Source organism: Chenopodium quinoa, unplaced genomic scaffold (genome assembly GCF_001683475.1).
Source record: "Chenopodium quinoa cultivar QQ74 unplaced genomic scaffold, ASM168347v1, whole genome shotgun sequence".
Lineage (NCBI taxonomy): Eukaryota > Viridiplantae > Streptophyta > Magnoliopsida > Caryophyllales > Amaranthaceae > Chenopodium > Chenopodium quinoa.
This window is the reverse complement of record NW_018744845.1, coordinates 850,129-869,358: the sequence shown is the minus strand read 5'-3', so window position 1 is coordinate 869,358 and position 19,230 is coordinate 850,129. Positions and strand designations below refer to the sequence as shown.

General features: G+C 45.8%; 1 long non-coding RNA gene across 1 annotated transcript; it reads right to left on the bottom strand.

Moving 5' to 3' along the window:
• Window positions 1-12,782: 12,782 nt before the first annotated feature.
• Window positions 12,783-13,304, bottom strand: LOC110704544. The gene is made up of 3 exons (XR_002507971.1): window positions 13,251-13,304; window positions 12,967-13,180; window positions 12,783-12,822 (listed from the first exon to the last, which is right to left on the bottom strand). It is a non-coding gene; the product is annotated as an uncharacterized LOC110704544 (long non-coding RNA).
• Between the last annotated feature and the right edge of the window lie 5,926 nt (window positions 13,305-19,230).

Here is a 19,230-nt window from a genome sequence, read left to right as displayed (position 1 = left end):
CACTCTCTTGAACTCTATCTTTTCCACCCTTAATCACCTATAAATAGACCCTTAATCCCCTTCATAAATTCACACCAAAATCAGAAAAAGAAATCCTCTTCCCAACTCTCAATCTCACGCCCTCCTCTTCCTCTATTTCCTTCTTGTTTGCTCAAACAAACACCGTACCGCAACCACACTACCATTGTTGGCACCAAACAACCACCCTACTACTATCTACCTGCCACCATCTTCCACTGCCATCACCCTCTGCCGCCTAACTGCCGCCACATCACCCACTTGTTGTCACACAGCCAACGTACCGCTGCTGCCAGAAGGTGCAGTAGCATCTTCTTTCTCGTACCTCCATCTTTTGTCAGCAAGAGTTTTATACTAATTAATGCTACTAACCCACTATGATTATTATATTATACTAATGCTATGTTGTTAAGAAAGCTAAAGTATTAATACTAACGTCACAACTACAATACCAATAGTACTAATCTGATATTAACATAATTCGAGATTTAATATTAAGGTGGTTCATGCACAAATAGGGTATTGTTTATAGTTTTGTGTTATTTTGTTAACCTTATATTAATTAAGGTTATTTTAATTGTGTAGGAGGATTCCCTTGATCGTGGTCAAGCATAGTAGTCATACCTTAATTTGTTCTCGTGATCAAGGTACGTATAGGTGGCTAGGTCCTTGATATAAGTTTTGAATACGTGTTTTGGTGAATGTTTATAGTTGTTTAAATATTGCGTATGGAAGATTTGATTAATGATTTTCAATGAGTTAAAAATAAAATTTTACGACTTAAAAGTTTGATCTTTAAAAGTGTTGTTTAATCTAATAAAAGTTGTTTATCAACCACTTGATTACATGTTATTGAATTAAGGGAATTTATTTAAAATTTGCAGCTCATTATGGGCATGAGTATTTAATATTTTATTGTCCCTCTACGCGGGACTGGTTAAGTGAGACCATGAGCTTTGTATGATCTGGTCTTTCCTCGAGTACAGTTTAACTTGCTTGGGGGGTGTGCACACTTAGGTGAGGGAGATTGATTTTGGAAAATTCTTCTAAAAGTTGGAATTTATTGGTTTGGAAAGTCTAATTTATGAAAGTGACCATTGGCAAGTTTGAATTGGAATAATTATTTCGAAAACATGTTTGTCTAATAAAAGCATTTACATGCCTTGCACTTATACGTACTTAGCGTTTTGCTAATACGTTTTCCTTTTTGTTTTGGTTCGCCCTGTTTACCAATATTGGTAAGCAGTTTTGATTTCAAGTGTGAAGTTGATCGTGCGCATACTTGAGTCGGGATTGGGATCACTAGCTAGTTAGGAGTTTATTTATTCGTGTCAGTCATGAATTACTTGGAGTATTATTGTTTGTTTTCAAACTATATAATGTAGCTATTACATTATTAATAAAATTAGTTATTTTTCCGATGTCATTATTAGTAGTTAAAAAGCCTTACGTTTTCGCGTGGCAGTAATACGCTCAAGTATATCTCTACGGTAATTTATACGTATAAATAAAATATTTACGTAGAGGGAGATTTGGGGGTGTTACAGCGCCTGCGCAAGGTTGGCACGGCCGCGTAGAGAGCGCGCCTTAACCGCGTACCTCTCTGGAATTTGGCAAATTGGAAGGGTGAGGATGGCGCGCCCGCGCGTCCTGGTTTGCGCGCCCGCACTGCTGGTCGCGCCTAAACCACGCCCCTCACTACCTTTTTGTGAATTCTTGCAGATATTGTGAGGAGCGCCCGCTCCACCTGGTGGCGCGCCCGCGCCTCCCTGTTTTGCAGTTTTTCTGACGGTTGAGTCTTTTATTAAAAGGCATCAATTCGTGAAAGAAAGGAACAAAACATCATTCTTCTTCTCCCCAAGAAGTATTCTCCACACTTTTCTCTCAAATTTCTTGCAAACTTTTGTGAGGAAACTCTTTCAATTAATCCAATTTTTGTGAATTTGTCATCTTGATTTCGATTCTAGTACTAAGAACGAAATTGCTGTCAATTGTATCTCAAAGAGGATTTTCGGTTTAACCCAAGTACCGTGTGGGGGAAATAAACCTCTTTAGGAAAGTGTTTACACGCCTTTGACAGTGTATCAAGGTTTGAGACTTACGTGGTCACCGTTATTCTCATGTTCGTGGTTGGTTTTGTCGGCTTGGAGGAAAGGTAAGTTTGATTTTTCGCACTAGTGTAGTCTTTGTATATTTTTAGTAATTTCATTGACAATTCAAATACTTGATTGTAATACTTTGTTTAGTATTTGTTATTTACAATTTGGAATTGTAATCATATATTTTAGGATTTGTTCCCACATAATATTTAAGTGTTTTCTTGATTGAAATCGCTGTAAATTCCTAGCAATCTAAAGAGGTTTATTCTTAGAATTTGTCAAGTATGTCTAGTGTGAAGGAATTAACAACAAATTTTGTCAAACTCAAGAAGTTTGATGGTGTTGAGTTTAGGATATGGAAGAAGAACATGTATTTTCTTCTTACATCTCTTAATGTTGCCTACGTGATTAGTACTCCAAGGCCGGATGAACATGAGAATGAGACCTTAGAATCAATTCGGGAGAGATCGAAATGGGACAATGATGATTTCATCTGTCGTGGTCATATCTTGAATGGTATGGAGGATGACTTGTTTGATGTCTATCAAAACTTTGAGTCGGCTAAGGATCTTTGGGAGTCCTTAGAGAGCAAATACATGGCAGAAGATGCATCAAGTAAGAAATTCTTAGTTAGCAATTTTAATAATTTTAAATTTGTTGATGGTCGGTCCATAATGGACCAATTTCATGAATTGCAACGTATTTATGGTAGCTTGGAACAACATGGAATAGCCATGAATGAATTGTTTGTTGTTTCTAGCATTATTGACAAATTACCCCCTAGTTGGAAAAGTGTTAAGCATGACTTGAAACATAAGAAAGAGGACATGACATTGTCCGGTTTGGCCACCCATCTTCAAATTGAAGAAGGGATTCGTGCCATGGAAGGAGCTAAGGATGGAAATCCTAACACATCTACCGTGAATATGGTAGATGAAGGGAGAGCTAGTGCATCTACTAGTGGAAAAAGGAAGAATAATAATTCTTCCAAAGGAAAGTCCAAAAGGCAAGCAAACAATAACAAGTTTGCTTGTTGGGAATGCGGTAAAGTTGATCACCGCAAGAAGGACTGTTTTTCTTTTAAGAAAAGGATGGAGAAAGCCAAGGAGGGCCATGCTAATGAAAGCAAGGACCCACCCACCAAAGGTAATCCAATTCATGAGGTTGAATTTAATTCCGGTTTGGATTTAAATGCAACAGATCCTAACATTTTTATGGTGCAAGATGATGACTCATGGTGGATTGATTCGGGGGCTTCAAGGCACGTGTGTAAGAGTAAACACTGGTTCAAAACCTTTCAAAAGGTTGTTGATGGAGAAGACCTCTACATGGGGAACAATTCTACCATCAAGGTTCTTGGAAGAGGACAAGTTGAGCTTGTGTTTAGTTCGGGGACTGCAATTATTCTTAGGAATGTTTTGTATGCTCCGGAAATTAGTAGGAATCTTGTATCCAAGCCTACCCTGAATAGTCTTGGCTATAAGCTTGTATTTAAAGCTAATAGATGCATAATTACTAGGGGTGTTACATTTGTTGGTCGATGTTATTTAGATAATGGTTCTTTTAAACTTTCTTTGAAAGACAAGTATGTATTTGATGATGGTTTATGTTTGAATGTTGATGACAATGATAATCATGTTGATTTGAATATGTTTGACTTGTGGCATTCTAGATTAGGACATGTGAATTACAATAAAATGATTTTCATGTCCAAACAAGAATTGATTCCTTCTTGTGATATTTCTCCTAATAAATGTTCTACTTGCATGTTGAACAAGATTACTAGAACTCCTTTTAAGAGAGTTGAGAGAAGTTCTAATATTTTAGAACTAATCCATAGTGACTTGTGTGATTTTCATAGTGTTCCTTCTTTGGGGAACAAAAGATACATGATGACGTTTATAGATGTTTATTCTAGGTTTTGTTATGTGTATCGTTTGCATTCCAAAGATGAAGCTTTAACAAAGTTTGATATTTATAAAAGAGCATTAGAATTGCAAGTAGAGTCATTAATTAAGAGAATTAGAACTGATAAGGGAGGGGAATATTATGATCCAGCTTATTTCCAATCATTGGGTATTATTCATGAGACTACAGCTGGTTATGCACCACAATCAAATGGTGTAGCTGAAAGGAAAAACAGAACTCTTGAAGAAATGGTTAATTCCATGTTATCTTACTCTGGTTTGAGTGAAGGGTTCTGGGATGAAGCAATGTTGACTGCTTGTCATATTCTTAACCGGGTTCCCACTAAGGGAAAACAATCTACTCCTTATGAACTATGGTACAAAAGAAAGCCAAACTTGAAGTATCTCAAGGTTTGGCGTTATAGGGCAATCGTAAGAGTGTCCGGCAACAAGAAAAGAAAGCTCGGTGAAAGGGGCTTGGATTGCATATTTATAGGTTATGCTGAGTGTTTGGGGTAAAAATACCCTTAACACGTGGCCCAATGGCCTAGTGACAAGTGGCATCCAGCCGTTGTTCAGCAGTGCTCCAATCCTCTGCTGACACGTGTCCTCTAAACCCTAAAAGGGAAACCATCCCTTCCCCACTATAAATAGTGGAAGGACCCTCATTAATGGGGGCTGGAACATTTGTTGTTCACATTGAATACTCCTCAAAAAGAAAAACACTTACCCCGAGCAATATTAATTGCAGAATTCTCCCATTACGCGAGAAGTAACTTCTACATTACGTGCATTCTACCTCCCGTATCTTTACTAACTTGATCGTCGGAGGCGGAGCTCCTACCCCCAGGAGTCTTCGTGATTTTGCAGGCACAGGCGTCGAAGGGCATTCTTGGAATTGTAACTCTCCCGCAGGACACATCAAAAAACCCCGAAACATTTGGCGCCGTCTGTGGGGAGAGTACTTCTAAAATGACTTCTGATACTGTGTCACCAAATCAGGGCAAACGGCCTGTGGTCGAGCCTGAGGTCCAGACGGACCATGAAAGTGGCGACGAAATTGAAACATATGTGGCCCCGGATGGGTCTTTCAGAACGAAGCACCCTCGTGCTAAAGATAGAAGAGAACGGGAAATCAGCCAAGCTGCTCCCAACAACCCAGCCGGGCAACCGGCTGGAATTGCCCAAACGGTGGAGGGCTCAGCCCCCGTCACAAGAAACGAACTCATGTCTTTCATGAATAGTTTCAAGGGTGAGATCAAGAGCCTCATCCGGTCAGCTACTCCAAAGAAGGGTCAGCCGGCCAAGAAGCCTTCTGGAAAGAAGGCGGTCAAAGAACGAGTTCCTACCCCTCACCCAAAGCCAAAGGAGGGGGAGGGCCTAAGGTTTGACCCGAGCAGACTCCGTTTTCCTCAAGGGGAGCTGCGAAAGGCCATCCGGCACGTACAGCCGGATGGCTCCAAAAAAACATTCTCAGACGCCCGCACATTTCTCCAAGAGAAGCGAGGTCAGGCGTCTGCGTCGGCCTCAACGTCGACCTTCCCGGACAGTTTCCATGACGTCTCACACAGGCGTACGGGAACGAACCTTAGGAGCCAGACGGGCGAAGCTTCTGCCCGGTCTGGACCCAAAGTGATCCAGCCTGGCCTATTCGGCACACCGAATAGGTTGGGTGGATCCCCTTTCATGTCACCGGGTCTTTTCGGTGGGCAAGCGCAGCAGCCGTTCCAACCCACGGATTGGCAGCTGCGCCTGCTAAATTTGGGGGAACAGCCAACGGCGTTCTCACCAGAGGTAACCCAGGCGGCACAGCCGCCTAAGATCAAGAATGTTTTGGTGGGGGCCTATGATGGCACCACCAACCCAGAAGACCATCTAATGGCCTACTCTAACCTCATGTACCTCCAGGGGTTAGATGATGTCGTCTGGTGTCGATGCTTCCCGGCTACCCTCAAGGGCATAGCCCAGCGGTGGTTTGGTAACCTACCAGCCGGTTGCATCAACAGCTTTCGAACTTTGGCGTACTTGTTTACGTCAAATTTCTTAATGAATATTCCTGCCAAAAAGACTAGCCTCGACCTAGGGGCAATACAGCAGGGCGACCGGGAGGGCCTCCGGTCGTACGTCAGACGGTTCAATCTGATGAGAATTCAGATTCCAGGACTATCAGACGAAGTGGCCTATACAGACTTCTTTCGAGGTCTGAAGGATGGGTCGACCTTTAAGTTTGACCTCGTCCGGAAGAGGGTTGCTACCCTCCAAGAGGCGTTAATTGAAGCTGAAGCCTATATACAGGCGACGGAGCTTTGTGCTGTTAAGCAGCCGTCAGATTATATAAAGTCTGACAAAAAAGAGAGCCGGCAACAGCATCAGCCGGCAAGAAAAGAAGAAAAGAGAAAAGGGGTCTGGGCAGCTGACCGATCAGGACAGCCGGCCCAGAAGATCAGGCGGAAGTCAGAACCGTATGTCCCCAAATACGAGTTCACAAAAGATTGCTCCACCATCCTCCTGGAAATCAAAGACCGGATGTCTCTCGACAAACCGGCTGAAATGAAAAGCCCCGTGAATAAACGGGACAAGAGCAAGTATTGCCAATACCACGAGGATGTTGGCCACGACACCAATGGCTGCTATAGCCTCAGGCGGCTATTGGACCGTCTGGCAGATGAGGGGGCCCTAAAATCCTATCTACCCAAGGCTAAGGGTAATACCCAGGCCAAGAAAGGGCAGGCGGCAAAAACCGGCCCAGTAAACTCCGAGACGGATGAAGAGACCATCTTCACCATAGCAGGCGGTTTTGCCGGAGGGGGTCCCACCATCCGGGGCACCAAAGACAACATCAGGAAGCTGGTCAACTCAGTGGATGAGGGCCAGGCGTCGAAAGACATCTTCCCTGAGGTCCTTATTTCTGAAAAGGACCGGGGCAAGGTCAGGCGGCCTCATGATGACCCCATCGTCATCGAATGCAAGGTTGCCAACCAGAAGGTTGGCCGGATCCTAATAGACACCGGGAGCTCGTCTGACCTAATCAGTTATCAGTGCTTGACCAAGCTCAAGTACACATCCGGTAACATGCACCAGGCTCCTCACCCACTAGTCGGTTTTGGGGGTGGAGTAGTGCATCCGGTCGGAAGCATAGATCTTCCGATCCGGCTGGGTGAAAAGGGGCAAGGACGCCACATGATAGTCAAGTTTTTAGTTGTGGAGGAGCTGTCCGCCTACAACATGATATTTGGCCGTCCTACCCTCAACGCATCTAAGGCTGTCATCATCCCGTCGCTTATGTTGGTCAAATTTCAAAAGGATGATGGTACAGTCGGTGCCCTAAGCGGGGACCAGAAGACGGCAAGAGAGTGCTATCTCTCTGACGTCAAGACAACTATGGGTGCAGCCGGCCAGGGCGAGCCCATAGATATTGATAGCTGCGACCCAGCAGTCCCGGCTCCAAGGGCAGCCGGTATGAAAAGAAAGGCGGACCAACTGGCACCCGTCAAAAAGGAGAAATAGCAATCACTAGCCGGGGAAAGGTCAGATGACCAACGACCTCAGCCGGCTGGTGACTGCTTTGATGTCATCCTAGATGACAGCCGTCCTGAAAGAACAGTCAAGGTCGGGACGATAGCCTTCGAACGGTTGGGAGAAGGTTTACTCCAGCTGCTGAAGGAATCCAAAGACATCTTTGCCTTTGAAGTGGAAGAGATGCCAGGCGTCAGCCCGGATCTTGCTGTCCACAAGCTAGCCGTAGATCCCAAAAAGCAGCCGGTTAGGCGGAAAAAGAGGGATCATGGTGGAGAAAGATCTCAAGCGGCAGCGGCTGAGGTCAAAAAGCTGTTGGATGCTGGATTCATTAGGCAATGCTACTACCCGGATTGGGTGGCAAATGTCGTTCTAGTAAAGAAGCCGAACGGTACTTGGCGGATGTGTGTGGATTACACAGATCTGAACAAAGCATGCCCAAAAGATAGCTACCCGCTTCCAAAGATTGACAGCCTAGTCGACTCAACAGCCGGCCATGCGTTAATGAGCTTTATGGATGCTTATTCCGGCTTCCATCAAATACCTCTCTGGAAGAAAGATCAGGAGAAGACGGCTTTTGTCACTGATCAGGGGTTATTCTGCTATACGGTGATGCCGTTTGGGTTGAAGAATGCACCGGCTACATTCCAGCGCATGATAAACACCGTTTTTATCAACCAGATTGGCAGGAATGTAGAGGCGTATATCGATGACATGATAGTCAAATCCAAGCTACAGACGGATCACCTAGCAGACCTGCGAGAAACCTTCACCACACTCAGGCGGCACCGGGTCATGCTTAACCCAAAGAAATGCGTATTTGGTGTTGAGTCTGGGAAGTTTCTCGGATTCTTGATTGACCAAAGAGGCATCGAAGCTAATCCGGAAAAAATACAGGCGGTAATTGACATGAAGTCTCCCCGCACTGTAAAAGAAGTCCAGAAGTTGACCGGTTGTCTGGCGGCATTGGGGAGGTTCCTCAGCCGGTCAGGTGACAAGTGCCTCTATTTCTTTCAGGCAATCAGGAAGAGGTCAAGGTTTGAATGGGGTGAAGAAGCAGAGGCGGCATTCCAGAGGCTTAAGCAGCACTTGCATTCTTTGCCAAGGCTAGTGAGCCCCCTACCCCGGGAGGTTCTGTACATGTACCTAGCCGTCTCTGATCACGCCCTTAGTGCCGTTCTCCTCACTGAGAGAGACGGCATTCAGCTGCCGGTGTACTTCATCAGCCATGTCTTAAAAAATGCTGAGCTCCGGTACCCCATGATCGAAAAATTTGGGTTGACCTTATTCGTAGCAGTCAAGCGGTTGAAGCCTTATTTTTTGGCACATCCGGTTGTGGTATACACAGATCAGCCGCTCAAGCGTACGATGACTGCTATAGAGTCATCCGGTAGAATGATCAAGTGGGCTGTTGAAATACAAGGCCTTGAGATAACTTTTGAACCCAGGCGGGCAGTGAAAGGTCAGGCGTTTGCCGACTTTATTGTCGAGATGACTAGGCCGGTGCACCCGGAAAACCCTGATCAGGTCTGGAAGTTATTTGTAGACGGCAGCTCTACGGTGAACGGCTGTGGTGCAGGTGTTATCTGTCATTCCCCGGAAGGGGATAAGTTTGAATATGCACTACGGTTTAAGTTCCAAGCCTCCAACAATGAGGCAGAGTATGAAGCCCTGCTAGCCGGATTGCGCATGTGTAAGGCAGCCGGTGCAAGAAAGGTCGACGCCTGCTCAGATTCACAGCTGATCGTTAGCCAATACCTCGGTGACTACGAAGCCACCCATCCGGCTATGATCAAATATTTGCAGGCGGTCAAAGAGGAGGCTGGGTCCTTCGATGAATTTCATCTGCGACAGGTGCCCCGGTCTGAAAACAATCAGGCGGATGCCCTCTCAAAGTTGGCATCATCAGCCTCCGGTGATGCTCCTAGGACGGTCTTTTGGGAAGTCATTGAAAAACGAAGTATTCAGAATGATCCCATTGGAGTCTTGGACAGAACTGCTACCTGGATGGATCCCATCCGGTCCTTTTTGACGGATGGTACCTTGCCGGATGACCCTTCAGAAGCATCAGCGCTCAAGAAGCGTGCTTTAAGTTTTGTTATGCATCAAGGGGAACTCCTCCGGAAGGGATACCTGCAGCCGTTTTTGAAATGTGTAACCCCGGATAGGGGGAGAGAAGTTTTGGAAGATCTGCACGCGGGGTTTTGTGCCTCGCATATTGGCGGCAGGTCCCTGGCCAGATGAACCAGACGGCAAGGGTACTTCTGGCCCACTCTTGAAGCGGATGCCATGGATCTAGTAAGGAGATGCGACAAGTGCCAAAAATTCGCTAAGTTGATACATCAACCGGCAACAGAACTCACGGCAATCCATAGTCCGGTTCCGTTTGCTAAGTGGGGCATGGACATTTTGGGACCTTATACGCCTGCGTCAGGCGGCTGCCGCTACATTCTTGTAGCAGTAGACTACTTCACCAAATGGGTTGAGGCAGAGGCGGTAAAAGGGATTAAAACGAAAGACGTGATTTGTTTCATCTGGAGAAACGTCATCACCCGGTTCGGGGTTCCAATGTCCATGGTTTTCGACAACGGACCGCAGTTCGAAACGTCTGTCCTGAAGACCTGGTTGGGAGACCAAGGAATTTCCCATTGTTTTGTATCCGTTGGCCGTCCTCAGGCAAACGGTCAAGTTGAGGCTTTTAACAAGTTGATCTCAGACGGGATAAAGAAGAAAGTAGAGAGAGCCGGTGGACTATGGGCAGAGGAATTATCTCATGTCCTTTGGGCTATCCGGACAACCGAAAAGGGGGCAACCGGTGAGACCCCATTTCTCATGACATACGGCACTGAAGCAGTTCTTCCCATTGAACATTATGAGCCTACTCTACGCATTATGTTATATGATGAGGAGGCTAACTGGGAAGCCATGCGGCTGGCATTAGACGCTCTTCCAGAGCGAAGGGGGAATGCTGCCTTGCGTCATGAGATCTACCGTCTGCGTATGACTAGAGCCTACAACAAGCGGGTTCGTAAAAGACCTTTGAAAGAAGGAGATTTTGTGCTTCGCAAAATGGAGGCAACCGGTAGGGCCAATGAACAAGGCAAATTAACCCCAAATTGGGAGGGACCCTACCGGATCTTTGAAGAAGTACGAGACGGCACTTACCGCCTGGCAACTCCAGACGGAAGAAAGTTGCCTAGAACTTGGAATGTAGATAACCTCAAAAAATACTACTTCTAAGCATTGTACATCTTTTGAAAATTTTCAAATGATTAATGAGAATTACATTCAATTTTGTATACAGCCGCCATGTCTTGTGCCTACCACAAGCGGCACCAGTAACTAATTTTTTCATCCGGTGACACCCATACGGGTGAATTCATCGAAGAGAACATCTCCCATTTGGGTGGTAAATTGTTCTAAGCGATCACACAGGCGGACAACTCCGCCTGACGATCCTTCGTACCAAAAAAGGGCAGGCTAGCAACCCCAAACTTGCAGCCGGCTCGCTTTTTGGAAGGACAGCCGGTACTCAGTACCGCCGCCTGACTCTCTAAGAGCAGGCCTAAAAACATTTGGTCTAGGCCATAATTCATTCAGGGGTATGCTTGCAAAGGCCCAACCGGTGAATGGACATCCTAATCTGGCGTGATTCTTTTGCGAAGTCCCGACCGGTAGTTCAGTATAAACCGACTGGCTCCCGAATCTAATGTTGGCACTTAGTGTATATTCGAGCTATATCATATGGATAGTCGCCTGGCTTGCAAAGACCCAGACCGCTATCCAGGGGCAATAACCCAGACGCCATCCGGTTTGGTTTTGGGTCGAAATTTCTTCGCCTAGTTTGCGAAGACCCAGACGGCAGTGTTACCGGTGGGGTCTTCTTGGCAACCCTTGCAAATTTCTTTGCCTAGTTTGCGAAGACCCAGACGGCAGTGTTACCGGTGGGGTCTTCTTGGCCTAGTTTGCAAATTTCTTCGCCTAGTTTGCGAAGACCCAGACGGCAGTGTTACCGGTGGGGTCTTCTTGGCAACCCTTGCAAATTTCTTCGCCTAGTTTGCGAAGACCCAGACGGCAGTGTTACCGGTGGGGTCTTCTTGGCAACCCTTGCAAATTTCTTCGCCTAGTTGGCGAAGACCCAAGCGGTAGTATTACCGGCGGGGTTCTTTTGGTTATCCTCGCAGAAATATGTACAAAAAAAAAAATAATAACAAGAATTCTAGTATTGAAGTGAAGAAACATAAAAAGCATTCAAAAGCCGGCTCAGCCGGTGAAAATGTTAATATTCAAAAAAAAATTATTACAGCTTAGCCCATCTCATCCGGTGCTATTACAAGATAATACAGGGCGCGCAGGCCGGGAAGTAGTTGCTACTCCAGGCGAACAGTGAACCGGTCCTATTCCGGTTGGTTCTGGGTTGGATCAGGGTGGACGGCTGCGTCGGCTTCAGGAACGACTTCCTCCTCTTCAGCAGCCTCCGCCTGCCGTCGCGCAATCTCCTCCTTAACCCAAGCGTCATAAGGTCCGGGCCCCGGCTCATTCGCCTCCTCGGCCAAAATGGCAAGATCAGAATATTTGAAAGCGAGTTCCCAGACGGTGAAGTCCGCCTCCGGGTGGATGAGGGAAAACGCCCGTTGCATCCGGTTTGCACAGTCATGCTCATTCTCTTCAATGAGCCTCTCCTGCTCCGACTCCAAGGTGGCCTTGAAGTTCTCATTGGCAGCAGCCGCCTCTTTGCGCAGGCGCTCATTCTCTTTGGCAAGGCGGCCATTTTCAGTCTCCGCCTTGCTCAGCCGTTGGAGGGGCTCTGTCTGTTCCGCCAACTTTTTATTGGCATCATCCAGGGACGCCTGCAGTTGATCAACTTGGTTTTTCAGCTGATCAATCTGCTGTTGGAGGGCCTTGGTCTTCTCCGCCTGTTCCATGCGTATAGATTTAGATTCTAAGCCATGCATGTACAAAGAGTAGTCAGCAACATTATGGGCGTCATCAACAGCCCGTTTGCTTCTCCTTACCTCCTCAGACTTGCGGGTATAAGCTCGTTTGAGCCCCTCTACGCGCAGCATAGCCTGCAAAAATACAGCCGGTTAATACTGCATATTTAAAAATGCACGTCAAGAAAATTACCGCATGGTTGTTGGAGCATACGTCGGCCAGGTCGACCAGCACCCGGTCGGCATTAAAGGAGTTGATCCCAGGGATCGCCTCCTTCTCGTCCCTGGGGACGACTTTCAGCATGGCCCGGGCATATTGTGCCCCGTCCGGCCAGCGGGGAGAATTATCTGCACCAGAAACAGACGGTGAGAAACTCGCATATGCTCTGCCTATAGATTGCCGGCTGATTGGAGAATCCCCCGGCTGCGATCGAGACTGTGAGTAAGACTTGACCCGCATGGGCAGATCAAGCAGTGTAAGGTCGAGGTTACCTTGGCGGCCCGAACGGCCTTCAGAGGGACCGGTTGCGGTCCTCAATGGGATGGCAGAAAGCACATCCGCAGATCCAGGCCCGCTTGGGACCTTTATTGATTTGCCGCCGGTAGTTTGCCGGTCGGCTGTCTTCTGCACCTTGGATGCAGACTCTTGTTGGGTCGGCGGAGGCCTGACCTGTTTTTGAAGGGACCGGGGCATCTGCTTCCCGTCCTGTAAACGAGAAAAATATAAGTTTGGGATAAAAGGATTGAAATAAACGAGAAGGATCAGACGGTTATACCTTCTTCGCCGCCTGGGCAGCAAGTTTTTTCTCGAGATTGGCTTTCCGGATGTCTGCAGCCGACCTAGCCGGTGTCTTCTCGGTGGGCAGCATTTTCTTGGCTTCTTCTGCAGGGGAAGGCACACGGTTAGAATAATAACTAAACAAGGAAATAAAAGCATCCGGTTCGAAAGCAACCGGCTGAGTTCCGAATACATACGTTTTTTAAACATGCTGCTTAGACCACAAGCGGACAAGAAGCATTCGTCCCTAAAAAATTCATGTTTGGGCACCCAGTTTCTAGGTACCCTTACTATCTCTCCGGATGAGAGGGTGTCTGGAACTAACTAAAAAAACCCGGAGTCAAGGATGGTCTCTCTATCATCCTCCGGGACAGGGGGCAGGCAGCACTTGGTCCCCAAGAGTTCTGGTTTCCAGTTGTAGATCCGGAATTCTCTGTTCTCTGCCGTAGTTGGGGCCTTAACCAAGTAGAACCGGTGCTTCCAGTCCGACCATTTGGATGGCTTGTCCAAGGTCATAAGGTATTTGGGCTGGGTGGTCAAGGTATACCAGGCTCTCCAGCCGCCTGGGCTCCTACTCAAGTAATGCATGTGGGCAAACGCCTCCCAGCCGGGGTTGAGGCCCTGCATCTCGCAGGCGGCGATATACCCTAAAATATTTACCCATGAGTTGGGGGTTAATTGCCAGAGACCTAGGCCATACCCCCTAAGTATGGCTTTTATTGTGTCGTGGAGAGGGAAGCGGACTCCGGCCACGAAGGCCGCCTCGTAACACCCGAACCAAGCGTTCGCGTTCGGTTGTCCATCCTCCCACCATATTGTTCCCAGAGCAGCCGGGATTTTTATTGAATAGTCACCCCCCAGCGGCCGCCGTTTGATAAAATCTGGCAGCGCAGCCCGCATGAGCTCGCGGTCCTTAGAGGAGACGGCGATCATGAGAGGATCGTTCCTATTGTCCCAAGAAGGCCTCTCCGCCTCCTCGCTATCCTCAGATTCGGTTAAGTAGCTGCTACTGCTACTTTGAACGTGACCGGCATCAGAGCCGGCTGGGGTGTTGGAGACCTCCTCATCAGAGCCTACCTGCTCTCTGGTCTCCTGGAGGGGAACACTCTCTTCGTTTAAAATGCTATCACCCGGGGTGCTGAGAGCACCCCCGGGTGAGCCTCTCTGCTCTACCTCTCCATGCTCTACTTCACCGCCTGAAGCTGGGACCTCAGGCGGCTGCTCATCTGAGCTCCCACTTCTGTAGTTGGGATCTCTGGCAGTAGACCGGATTCTGGCCATTGTGTCCTGCACAGACACAGAGTCGGTCGATATGGGTGTTGAAAAAGGGGTGTCCCAAAGAACAGAGGCGGCAGACCCAGTTCTAGACTCAGCCGTACTAATAAACCGGCTGAGTTCACAGCTAGGTTCCGGGTATGGGTATAAGGGGTCCATCTACTTATGGGACCAATGAAAAAAAATGCGAGTAAAAGACTCAAACGGAAATACATGAAAAAGCTAGAAAGAATAGAGACGGTACCTAGAAGAAAATCTGGAAATTCTCTGGGATGCTTGCGAAGACGCAGGCGGTTCAAAATCCGGCTGGGTTTCTCTGTTTACCCTCTCGAAAACCTTTGGCTAGCTTGCAACGACCCAGACGGTCTGCAGACCGGTTGCTCTCAACGAATCTCAACGCCGAATGCTCTCAACTCTCAAATTGCCGGCTGCTCTCAAATCTTCAGAAATTTGGCAAAGTTTGTAAATGAGAGCTCGGGGGACATCTTCTCCTATTTATAGAATTTGTCCCAGAAGGTGAAAAGTCGTGAACTCTTCGCCTTCTGCTTTTCTATCCTTCAAAAGGAATCTAAAAAAAAAAAAAAAAAAAAAAAAACCTTTCACCGGCGCCACGTGGCACCCTGCCACGTCAACACCAGTGAGGGGCAAATGTTTGGGGTAAAAATACCCTAAACACGTGGCCCAATGGCCTAGTGACACGTGGCATCCAGCCGTTGTTCAGCAGTGCTCCAATCCTCTGCTGACACGTGTCCTCTAAACCCTAAAAGGGAAACCATCCCTTCCCCACTATAAATAGTGGAAGGACCCTCATTAATGGGGGCTGGAACATTTGTTGTTCACATTGAATACTCCTCAAAAAGAAAAACACTTACCCCGAGCAATATTAATTGCAGAATTCTCCCATTACGCGAGAAGTAACTTCTACATTACGTGCATTCTACCTCCCGTATCTTTACTAACTTGATCGTCGGAGGCGGAGCTCCTACCCCCAGGAGTCTTCGTGATTTTGCAGGCACAGGCGTCGAAGGGCATTCTTGGAATTGTAACTCTCCCGCAGGACACATCAAAAAACCCCGAAACACTGAGCATAGCAAAACTTATAGTTTCTATGTAATAGAACAAAATGACTATATATCGATTTATTCGGTTATTGAGTCAAGAGATGCAATTTTTGATGAAAATCAATTTTCATCAATGAGTAGACCAAAAGATCTACAAATCAATGCCAATGATAGGGTGATAGTAGAGTTGAATGATCAACTTGAAACTCATGAAAGTACATTCGATAATGAGAATGTTGAAACTCCTCAAGTGAGGAGAAGTACTAGGGAAAGGAAAATTAGGAATCCTCTAGATGACTTCATAATTTATTTAGTTGACAGATCTAGGGATGTCCTTAGTTCTACTACTCCATATTATTGTGGATAGTGACCCAAAGACTTATAGCGAGGCCATATCTTCCCAAGATAGTGCATTTTGGAAGGAAGCTATAAATGATGAGATGGATTCCATCATGGGAAATAATACTTGGGTCATAGAGGATTTACCTCCCGGTTGCAAACCTCTTGGTTGCAAGTGGATTTTCACTAGGAAAAGGAAACCGGATGGCTCCATAGTGAAATTTAATGCCAGATTGATTATCCAAGGCTTTAGGCAAAAGCATGGTGTTGATTATTTCGATACCTATGCATCGGTTGCAAGAATTACCTCGATAAGGTTACTGATTGCAATGGCTTCGGTATATAATCTAGTGATTCATCAAATGGATGTCAAAACGACATTCCTTTATGGAGATCTAGAGGAAGAAGTGTACATGAAACAGCCCGAAGGGTTTGTTTTGGAAGGACAAGAAGATAAGGTGTGTAAATTGGTTAAGTCATTGTAGGGACTTAAACAAGCACCAAAGCAGTGGCATCGGAAATTTGATGACACAATTTTGTCCTTTGGATTCAAAGTGAATCAAGCTGATAAGTGTATATATAGCAAATTTGATGACAAAGGTCATGGTGTCATCATTCGTCTATATGTTGATGATATGCTTATCTTTGGTACAAGTCTACAACAAGTAGAATTGACCAAGAAATTCTTATCCTCGTCTTTTCTAATGAAGGATTTGGGGGAGGCGGATGTCATTTTGGGCATCAAGATTATTAAGGACAATGGAAGACTTATCTTAAGTCAATCTCATTATATTGAGAAGATGATCAAACGGTTTAATATGTTTGATAAGTGTCCCGTGAACACCCCCATGGAACCTAATGTTAAATTGGTTAAGAATTCGGGGAAAACGGTTTCCCAATTGGAATATTCAAGGATAATTGGATCCTTGATGTATGCCATGACTAGTACAAGACCGGATATTGCATTGGCTGTAGGGAAACTAAGTAGATTTACTAGTAACCCGGGTGTACAGCATTGGTTTGCAATAAGAAGAGTCTTGAGGTACCTTAAGGGTACATTAGACTATGGTCTAACTTATAGTGGAATTCCTTCAGTTTTAGAAGGATATCTGATGCAAGTTGGATCACTCACAAAGAGGATGACTCTTCTGTAAGTGGTTGGGTATTCATGTTTGGGGGAGGTGCCATTTCATGGTCTTCCAAGAAACAAACTTGCATTGCGGACGATTCCACTATAGCAGAAGAGTTTATAGCTCTTGCTTCAGCTAGTAAAGAGGTTGAGTGGTTGAGGAATCTCATGATAGAGTTTCCTTTATTGTCAAAGCCAATGCCACCGGTGGCAATCCATTGTGATTCCAATTCGGCGTTGATAAAGGCTTATAGTCAAGTGTACAATGGTAAGTTTTGGCATATTTCACTAAGGCATAGCCTAGTGAAAGAGCTTATCAATGATGGGGTCATAAGACTTGACTATGTTCCAACAAAGTTAAATTTGGCGGATTTCTTTACAAAGGCTATGCCAAAGCATTCCATCATATTTGCCATGAATGGAATGGGTTTATGTCCAAAAATACGAATTTGTGAAACCCAATCTAACGCTTGAAGAAACATCAAGTCTTAGATTCAATGTGGATGAATTGCATTTTTGTTGTTTGTTAGCAATGTATGATGACCCATATTGTTATGTTACTTGTGATGTGTAAGGTAGTGTCTATTTATAGTTCTCAAAGATTTATAGTTGAGAAGCTCTAAATGAAGGTGTCTTATCACAAGGGCACTATTACGTATATGAGAACCTACCTATATGAGTTCGAAGTTTAGCCGCTTCAAGAAGTCTAGATGGACATATAGACTTTGATGAACTTATGAAAGATACGGACACATGGCTGTATAAAAGTGTCAAGTGATGATAAATTCGATTTGTCTTGTGTGTACTTCACCTTCGAATGGTTGGATATATCCGTGTGATTCAATCCGTATGGAAATCATGGGATATAATCATCGTTAAGTGTGTTGTACTAGGTGTCAATTCAATCCGAAGGGACATTGGCATTGATGCATGAGATGTGGTTTAATTGTTAGAAGTGGAGAATATTTTAAAGGAACACTCTAAATGGGGGAGGATTGTTGAATATTTAGAGTGTTGATGGTTGCGCAATCGTGACCATGAAGGAGCGCCCGTGCAAGGTTGGTGCGGCCGCACAGAGAGTGCGCCTTAACCGCGTACCTCTCTGGAATTTGGCAAATTGGAAGGGTGAGGATGGCGCGCCTGCGCGTCCTGGTTGGCGCGCCCGCGCTGCTGGTCGTGCCTAAACCGCGCCCCTCACTGCCTTTTTGTGAATTCTTGCAGATATTGTGAGGAGCGCCCGCTCCACCTGGTGGCGCGCCCACGCCTCATGGTGGAGCGCCCGCGCCTCCCTGTTTTGCGGTTTTTCTGACGGTTGAGTCTTTTATTAAAAGGCATCAATTCGTGAAAGAAAGGAACAAAACATCATTCTTCTTCTCCCCAAGCAGTATTCTCCACACTTTTCTCTCAAATTTCTTGCAAACTTTTGTGAGGAAACTCTTTCAATTAATCCAATTTTTGTGAATTTGTCATCTTGATTTCGATTCTAGTACTAAGAACGAAATTGCTGTCAATTGTATCTCAAAGAGGATTTTTCGGTTTAACCCAAGTACCGTTTGGGGGAAATAAACCTCTTTAGGAAAGTGTTTACACGCCTTTGACAGTGTATCAAAATTTGAGACTTACGTGGTTACCGTTATTCTCATGTTCGTGGTTGGTTTTGTCAACTTGGAGGAAAGGCAAGTTTGATTATTCACACTAGTGTAGTCTTTGTATATTTTCAGTAATTTCATTGACAATTCAAATACTTGATTGTAATACTTTGTTTAGTATTTGTTATTTACAATTTGGAATTGTAATCATATATTTTAGGATTTGTTCCCACACAATATTTAAGTGTTTTCTTGATTGAAATCGTTGTAAATTCCTAACATGCGCCACGTTGAACCCTCATCCCCTTGTCGCGCAAACGCCTGAACCACCCAATCTCCATCCCTCACTCGAAACCCTAACCCCCCCCCCCTCCACGAAACACCCTAAAACCAGCCTCCACCCTTGAAACCCTAACCAAACCTAATGTAGCAAGGGTGGGATAGGGCTGGTTAGGTTTTTGAGGGTGGGGTCTGGTTTTAGGGTGTTTTGTAGAGAAGGGAGGGAGTTTCGGGGAAGGAGGGTTAGGTGGTTCAGGGGGTCGCGGCGACTAGCGTGGCGTGGAGGAGAGGGTATAAGTGGGTGCA